Here is a 9,306-nt window from a genome sequence, read left to right on the forward strand (position 1 = left end):
AAAAAAAAAAGAGAAGAGGATAGAGAAAGATAGCAAGTGAACAATAGAGGGGATGTTAGTGAGAAACAGATATGGTTTATTATCTGTTGAAGATGACGTGTATAGTATTCTCAACTGGATTGGTCTGGGAAGTATTTCATGATGGGTGAAGTCTTTTAACAAGCAAAATGAGAAATAGTGATTGACTGTTTTAAAAAATTATAATAATAATAATTATTGGGAAATGCATGGAAAAGACTTTGAATGATAAAGCGGGGAGATCGGTGCCTCTGTATTGACTGACATGCATGGCATTCCCTTTTGAAAAAGCAATGGAAGTCAATGTAAAGTTATATGTAATCCAATGTAATATAAAGAAGATTATGATAATAATAAAAAAAAAAGAAGAAGAAAAAAAAAATTGAAAAAAAAATCATTTCATTTATTTGAAGTGTTTAAAACATAAAAATTCATAGAGCTCTAATGTCGTTTGAGTCCCGGACCTGGTGGCTTAAACTCACGCCGGGCGCATGTGCGTGTTTGCCCAAGATCCTGAGAGGAGAATGGAAGAGAAGAGATTGTGGCGTGGCCATCCCCCCGGGGGGTGATTTCTCGCTTTCTGTCTCTCTGTCTCTGTCTCTTATCTTTCTGTCAAGCTCACACACCCTATAGCAAAAACCTCTCCAAAAAAAAAAAAAAAAAGGGAAAAGAAAGAAAGAAAGAAAGACAGACAATCTGGCAGTTTCTCCAAAGGTTAAATATAAAGTGACCATATGATGTAAAGACTACACTCCTAGACACGTATCCAAAAGAAGTGAAAGCATACGTCCACACACAAAACCTTGTACATGAATGTTCATAGTAGCATTTGTCATAAGAGCTGAAATGTGGAAATAATCTAAATATCTGTCAACCTAATAAAGAAGGCTGAGGCAAAGTCCGACACAAGAGTTTATTTGGCCCAGGGTCAGGATGATTGCCCAGGCATAGAATTCAAGTTACCCTCAATAACATATGCTGAGGTCTTACAGATTTCAGGAGGATTTTCTTTCTTTCTTTTTTTTTTTTTTTTTGAGAGGTTTTCGCTATAGGGCGCGTGTGCTCGCCAGACAGACAGAGAGACAGAAAGCGAGAAATCACCCCCCAGGGGGGATAGTCATGCCGCAATCCCTTCTCCTCCATTCTTCTCTCGGGCTCTTGGGCACGCACGCACATGCGCTCGGCGTGAGTTTTAAGCCACCGGGTCCGGGACGCGAACAGCAGTCGACTACGTGGGAGTCCAGCAACATAGCCATTATGCTAACTGCTGGTCCCAGGAGGATTTTCTTTCTATTGCAAAGGGAACATGAGCTCACCAGACAGTGAAAGTAAGAGAGGAAGCACGCCCTACTGGGGCATGAGCCCATCACAGTCTTCTTGTCCACTTCTTTATCCCATCAAGATTTGGAGCACACATGCGAGCACTTGGTGGGTTTTTTTTGTTTTGTTTTTTTGAGAGGATTTTGCTTATAGGGTGTGTGCACTCGCCAGACAGACAGAGAGACAGAAAGCGAGAAATCACCCCCCAGGGGGAATGGCCACACCGCAATCCCTTCTCCTCCATTCTCCTCTCAGGATCCTGGGCGCACACGCGCCCGGCGTGAGTTTTAAGCCACCGGGTCCGGGACGCGAACCGCGGTCGACTACGTGGGAGTCCAGCGATGTAGCCATTACGCTAACTGCTGGTCCCATGCACTTGGTGCATTTTCAAGCCACTGGGAATGGGACTTGAACCACAGCTGGCCAAGTAGACTCCAGCTTTTCTATGCACAGAGCTTAACTGCTGCACTATGAGTCCAGGGTGACTTTAAAGACAAAAGCCATGAACAAGGAAGGGGGTAGTATAACCATTAGCCAAAACTTCATGCTGGTGACTGCTACAGCAGGGAGTCGTGTATTGCAGAGATTGGCCAGCTTCTATGATAAGGGATGACATAGTCATTTGGGGTCAACATGGGTGTCAGGGAGTCTAGCACATTGTTGTAACTACTAAGAGTAAGAGAATTTATTTGTGCAGTAAGGATGTGCATAACCTAAAAATTCCAAGGAGCACTGGTGGTATCTTGAGCTATTTTAGGTGCCTTATCTCAGAGGTCCAGCAATCACCAAAAGTAGAATGTGCCTAGAGTGCACATTCCAAGGTCGGTCACCTTCTGCATGCCTGAATTCAATTTCCTTAGCTTCTCAGCCCCATTTGGAAACAAACAAGCTCTTTATATTTTCTCATTGTACATATCCATCAACTAGTGAATGAATAAACAAAATACATCCATATAACAGAATATTACTCAAAAAGAATGAAGTACTGAAACCTGCCAGGACATGGATGAGTCTTGAAAACATTATGCTAAGTAAAAGAAGCCAGTCATGAGAGATCACACAGTAGGACCAACTGATGGCCTGCTGGTTGAGATGGCTGGATCCCAATGGCTGACCATGTAGTTCAAGGCCTGTACCCAGCAACGTAAGAAACACACCCTCTAAGTGTGTACAAATGCCCAAAATCCAGGCAGGAGGGAGAAATGGAGAAGGGCCTGCAGCGTGAACATGCTCCATAGAGGGGGTGGGAGGGGTACCTTCTCACTCCCTTTCTCTCTCTGTCTCTCTTCAGGTAGCACTTGTGCCCTCTGGCAAATTAAAACATTAAATTAAATGTTTAAAAAAAATTTAAGGATCACATATTGAAGTCAGCAGGTAGCATGGTAGTTAAGGTACTGGACTCCCATTTGGCACCCATGGTTCGATCCAGCAGCTTGAAAATCACTCCAGATGCATGTGTGTTAGTGCCTAAAATGCTGAGAGGAGAATGGAGGAAAAGGGTTTGCAATGTGACCATCCCCCATGGGGGGGGATATCTCACTCTCTCTGTCTCTGTCTCTCTCTCTCCCTCTCTCTCTCTGGCAAGTGCATGTACCCTCTGGCAAAAAAATAATAAACAGACAAAATAAATCACAGATTGCATGATTCCATTTATATAAAATGTCAGAAGAGGCAAATACCCAGAGATAGAAATATTAGTGGTGCCAGGGGCTGAGCAAATGAAAAAGGGAAGTTAAGTGTTTAAAGGATAGAGAGTTTCAGTTTTGCAAGATGAAAAAGTTCTAGAGGTCTGTTGCACAGCCAATTACACATAACATTACTGAGCTTTATACTAAAGAATGGTTAAATAGCACACTTAATTAAGTGGTAAATTTAATTTATGCATTTTTACCCACATTTAAAAAAAAATTATTTCCTAAATTATCCATTGCTGCTGCTGATTTCTTTGGGGTTTTTTGGGTTTTTTTTGGTTCTTTTTTCTCCTGAAACTTACTTCTTCCTTGTGAGTTTCTTTCATCATTTGCCCCCTCAGTGCCATGTACAGCTGTCCATAGGTAAGCTTGGTCACCCCACCCCAGGCCATCCCAGACTTCTGCAACCCCATAGTGCAGCCTCTGCCCCAGGCCCCATCTCCTGCACGCTGCCCAGAGGGATGGACACTCCTCACAACTCCTTCACTTCCTCTACTCTAGCACCTCCCTCTGTGCCATCTTATGAAGGTGACACTCCTCAGGGTTCTGCACTCAGTCTTCAGTTTTTTGTTCTCCTGTTCACTACTATGACTTCAATTTCTTGCTCCTGATCTGCTTCCAGAACCCAGTCTTCACCCCCACACTCACATTTCCATATGCCTTCTAGTCTCATGTGGACAGATGCCACGCACCCCAAGATAGGAATTCCCCAGCTGGACTCATATGTGCCATGAAAGAGCTTCCTTTTCTCTCATGGAAACCTCTTATGCTAATTATCACAGCAAAACAGTCACTAAAAAAACCTTAACTGCATAAGAAAACAGTTTGTGGTGTGGATGAATACAGCAAGTATTAAAGACAGACCAGACCTTACATTTGACTCAGTATTAGCATCCATGTGGGGAACCCGCAATTAGCGTAATGGCTATGTCACTGGACTCCCACGTAGTCGACCGCGGTTTGCGTCCTGGACCTGGTGGCTTAAAACTCATGCCGGGCGCATGTGCATGCGTGCCCAAGATCCCAAGAGGAGAATGGAGGAGAAGGGATTGCGGCGTGACCATCCCCCCTGGGGGGTGATTTCTCGCTTTCTGTCTCTATGTCTCTCTCTGTCTGTCTGGCGAGCACACGCGCCCTATAGCGAAAAAAACCTCTCAAAAAAATAAAAATAAAAACATCCATGTGAACTTGGGCTGTCACTGAATATCCCTAAGTCTTAATCACTTCTGTAAAATGGGGATAATTGTGGCACCTACCTTTGGTTGTTGTGAGGATCAAAGAAATATTATGCTTGATGTTGTGACTATGATCACTGCTATCCCTCCAAGGCATCCACACCCAATTCACTATTTCCTGAACAAAGTGCCATCTTAATTGTCCAGGCCTTTCCAGTGCTGTTTTTCCTGCCTGGGTAGCTCACTCCACCACCCACACCCACCCTCGACACTCCTCCGCCTCCCCATCCTCTACCTGCAGTCACATAACTCTTCCTCATCTTTCAAGGTCCAGTTTCAATGTCACATTATCTGTGAGCTTTCTCTTCTCCCAGGCGGTTTTCCATAGCACGTGGTTCATGCGTTGCTTGAACATTTTTGATTAATTGCTCATGTCTCTACACATAGAAAACATGTTGACTTTCTAGGTAGATCCAACTGAAAGTGATAAAGGACATCCTAAAGAAAAAGAGAGGGCCCAGTCAGGTGGTGTGGTGGTTAGGTAGCTAGATCCCACATAGTCAACTGCAGAATTTTAAGACCAGGCAGCTTGGAAAATACACCAGGCACATGTACACGGGTGCCTAAATTCCCATGGGGAGAATGGAAGAGAAGGGATTGCAGCATGGTTATCCCCTGCTCCCCAGGGGCCTTTCTCTCTCTCTCTCTCTCTCCCCCTCTGTGTGTGTGTGTGTGTGTGTGTCTCTCTCCAGTAAGTGTAAGCACCCTATAACAAAATTTTCAAAAGAAAAAAAGAAGGATTACACAGATAGATATAAGTACTTACAAGTTTTAAATGGTATAGGGAAAGTAGCTAAAATTTAAAGACTTATGAGGAAAACTTAGGGGAGAAAGTGTTACCAGGAAATATGATAAAAGTTTTGTTTTTAATTATGTAAGAAGCTCATTGCAAATATAAATATTTGAAAGAGTTATAGATTGGAAACAACCCATAATCCATCAACAGTGAGTAGATAAACCAAGTGTGGTATAGTCATACAATAGAATTCTACTTGTCAATCAAATAAATCAATTAATTTGAAAAGAAAGAAAGACAACAGAAGAATACCAAGGCCTAATTGATAGCGCCAAGTCAGTTCCTGAAGGGATGACTATTTTGGGTCCGGTGGTTAAAGCACAGGAGCCCACCTGACTTACTACGTGGTTCTAATCCCAGACAAAGAGGCCTGAGAAACATGCTATGCCTGCAATCATATGTGCCCCAAATCTCAAAAGGAGCGAGAAATGGAGGAGAGGGATTGTAGTGTGACCGTGCCCCAAGAGGAGTGCTTTCGTACTTTCTCTCTCCCTCTCCCGAACATGGTGATTTGATTTCTAGTTTTCTCTCTCTCTCTCTCTCTCTCTCTCTCTCTCTTTCTCTTTCCCCCTCTCCTCCTCTCCCCCTCTCCCTCTTCCTCTCGCTGGTCAAATTAAAATAAACAATAAACAAACAAATAAATAAATAAAGTTAAAATAATTATTTTAACTAAATAAATAAATACTCTCTCAACAAAGAAGAGTTCAGATCCTAATGGCTTTACTTCTGTATTCTACAAAATTTTTAAAGAACTAATCCCAATTCTCCTCAAACTATTTCTAAAGATTCAAAAAGAACAAACCTTTCCAAATTCATTCTACGAAGTCTCCTTCATCTTAATTCCAAAACCAGACAAAGACATGAAATAAAAAAAATAAAAAAATAAAAATCTTCAGGCCAATATCCCTGATGAATACAGATTAAAAAATTCTCAACAAGATACTAGTAAATCATATTCAACAACATATTAAAAAGATTACACACCATGACCAAGCAGGCTTTATTCCAGGGCTGCAAGGATGGTTCCACATACACAAAACAATAAATGTAATACATTACATTAACAAAAGGAAAGATGGGACCAGCAGTTAGTGTAATGGCTATGTCGCTGAACTCCCACATAGTTGACCGCGGTTCGAGTCCCAGACCCAATGACTTAAACCAACGCCGGGTGCGTGTGCGTGCATGCCCAAGATCCCAAAAGGAGAATGGAGGAGAAGGGATTGTGGCATGGCTCTCCTCCCTCGGGGGTGATTTCTCGCTTTCTGTCTCTCTCTGTCTTTCTGGCGAGCGTATGCACCCTATAGCAAAAACCTCTCAAAAAAAAAAAAAAAAGGAAAGATTTAAAAAGCCATATGATCATACCAATTGATGTAGAAAATTCGTTTGATAAAATACACATCCCTTCATGATTAAGACTCTCAGCAAAACAGGCATTAAAACAACATAGTATTGGCACAGAAAAACAGACAGGTAGACCAATGGAACAGAGTTGAGAACTCCCAAATAAACCCCAAAACATATAGCCAACTGATCCTTGAAAAAGGGCATGAGACAATCCAGTGGGGAAAAGAAAATCTCTTCAGCAAATGATGCTGGGAGAACTGGATATCCACCTGCAGAAGAGTGAAACTGGATCCTTATCTCCCACTACTAACAAAAATCAACTCAAAATGGATCGAGGATCCAAACATAAAACCTCAAACTATAAAAGTACTGGTGGAAAACTCATGGAGACACTGGAGTAGGCAAAGACTGCTTAAAGAAGACCCTCAAAGCATACACAATAGTTTAAAAAATACATAAACGGGATAATATTAGGCTGAGAAGCTTCTGCACAGCAAAAGAAACGGTAAGTAGAGTGAGAAGAAACCCTCAGAGTATGAGAATATATTTGCAAACTATACCTCAGATAAGGGACTGATAAGCAGAATATACAGGGAATTCAAGCAACTTACCAACAAAAAAATAATTGATCCAATTAAAAGATGGGGAAAAAAAAAGGTGGGAAAATAAGCTGAATAGACAACTCTCCAAAGACATATGAATGACTAAAAAAATATGAAAACATGCTCAACATCCCTTACCATAAGAGAAATGCAAATCAAAAGCACAATCAAACCACTTAACCTCAGAATGGCTAAAATTAAAAAAATAATAATAATGATAAGTGCTGTCAAGGATGTGGTGAAAAAGAAACTCATCTCCATTGCTGGTGAGAATGAAAATTAGTACAACTACTAGGGACCAGCAGGTGGCATAATGGTTAAGGAGGCTGGACACTCCCACATGGCCGACCATGGTTCAAGTCTCAGACCTGGTGGCTTGCTCTCTTTCTCTCTCTCTCTCTGTGTCTCTCTCTGGTCAAATTTTAAAAAAGAATGAATGGGGACCAGCAGTTAGCATAATGGCTATGTCACTGGACTCCCATGTAGTCGACCGTGGTTCGCGTCCCAGACCCGGTGGCTTAAAACACACGCCGGGCACGTGTGTGTGCGTGCCCAAGATCCCGAGGGGAGAGCAGAGGAAAAGGGATTGTGGTGTGGCCATCCCCCCTGGGGGGTGATTTCTCGCTTTCTGTCTCTCTGTCTCTCTCTGTCTGGCTGGAGAGCGCACGTGCCCTATGGCAAAACCTCTCCAAAAAAAAAAAAAATGAATGAATGAATGAATGAATAAGATTTTTAAAAAATTAGTACAACCTCTGTGGAAAACGATATGGAGATCCCTCAGAAACCTACAAATAGAATTACCATACGACCTGGTAATTCCTCTCATTCCACTCAGGTATTTACCCAAAAGATGGAAAAACACTTTCACATCCATGTTTATTTACAATTGCTAGGACATGGAATGATCCAAATGTCCAAAAATAGACAAGTGCATTGGAAAAATGTGGCATATGTTCTCTATGAGATACATCTCAGCCATAAAAAACAATGAGACCCTGACATTTGATATAAAGTGGACAAATATGGAAGACTTATGCTAAGCAAAGGAGAGTATGAAAGACAGACTTTGTATGTTCCTACTCAATATATACCAAATATCTGTACTCTACAACAGAAAATGAACGTTTGAAAGGTATAATAGTAGTGAGGGCAACTGTAGATACTAGCAATAGTAAGGATGGGGTAATATAGAGGTGGTAATGGAGGGAGAGAGGGGGATGGGGAAAATATATGTTTATTGACACAAAAATGCTAAGTTATTTGCTGATGATAATGTATATGGTAATGTCTTTGTCTTGACTGATATGCACTGTATTTATGCTGGATAAAGCAATGTTGTATACTGTAAAGGTATATAGTGATTGGGACCAGCAGATGGCATAGCAGTTACGTCACTGACCCCCACATAGTCGACTGCAGTTCAAGTACCAGACCCTGTGGCTTAAAACTCACACAGGGCACACATCTGTGTGTTCCTAAATCCCAAGAGGAGAATGGAAGAGAGAGACTGCAGTGTGGCCATCCCCCCTGGGGAGTGATTTCTCACTTTTTGTCTCTTTTTTCTCTCTCTCTCTTGGGAGTGCATGTGCCCTATAGCAAATAATCTCTCTCTCTCAAAAAAACAAAACAAACAAAAAAAATAATTCGAACCTGGCACATGTGCATGCATGCCCAAAATCCTGAGAGGAGAATAAGAAGAAGGGATTGGAGTGTAGCCATGCCCATCGAATGGTGATTTCTCACTGTCTCTCTGTCTCTCCAGTGACCGTATACACTTTACAGCAAAAATCTCTCCAAAGTTCTGTCTCTCCAGTGACTGTATACACTTTACAGCAAAAATCTCTCCAAAGAAAGATACATACATAATTAAATGTACATTTTTAAAAATTAAGTATATGGGGGAGGGGGGAAGGGGGAAAAATGATTTTCAGAGGCTGCTGCACCAGACCTTGACCAAACATCAAAGATGATGCCAGCAGCCAAGTGAACTTTTGAAGGAGCGGAAGAGGAAAAAGAGAAGATGATTTGAGCCAACTCTTAAAACAATATTCAAGCAGAGACCTACCCTCATATACAAAGATAAAATACAGGGAACCAGCAGTTAGCGTAATGGCTATGTCGCTGGACTCCCACGTAGTCGACCACGGTTCGCGTCTCGGACCTGGTGGCTTAAATTTCACGCCGGGCACGTGTGCGTGCGTGCCCAAGATCCCGAGAGGAGAATGGAGGAGAAGGGATTGCGGCGTGACCATCCCCCCTGGGGGGTGATTTCTCGCTTTCTGTCTCTATGTCTCTCT

The 9,306-nt window shown here is 42.2% G+C and overlaps 1 pseudogene; it reads left to right on the top strand.

Annotated features, from left to right (window-relative positions):
* The first annotated feature begins 8,726 nt into the window (after nt 1-8,726).
* LOC102473784 (spliceosome-associated protein CWC15 homolog) overlaps nt 8,727-9,306 on the top strand; it is a 1,215-nt pseudogene continuing 635 nt past the window's right edge.

The sequence above is a fragment of the Tupaia chinensis genome, unplaced genomic scaffold (assembly GCF_000334495.1).
Source record: "Tupaia chinensis unplaced genomic scaffold, TupChi_1.0 Scaffold000231_1, whole genome shotgun sequence".
Taxonomy (NCBI): domain Eukaryota; kingdom Metazoa; phylum Chordata; class Mammalia; order Scandentia; family Tupaiidae; genus Tupaia; species Tupaia belangeri.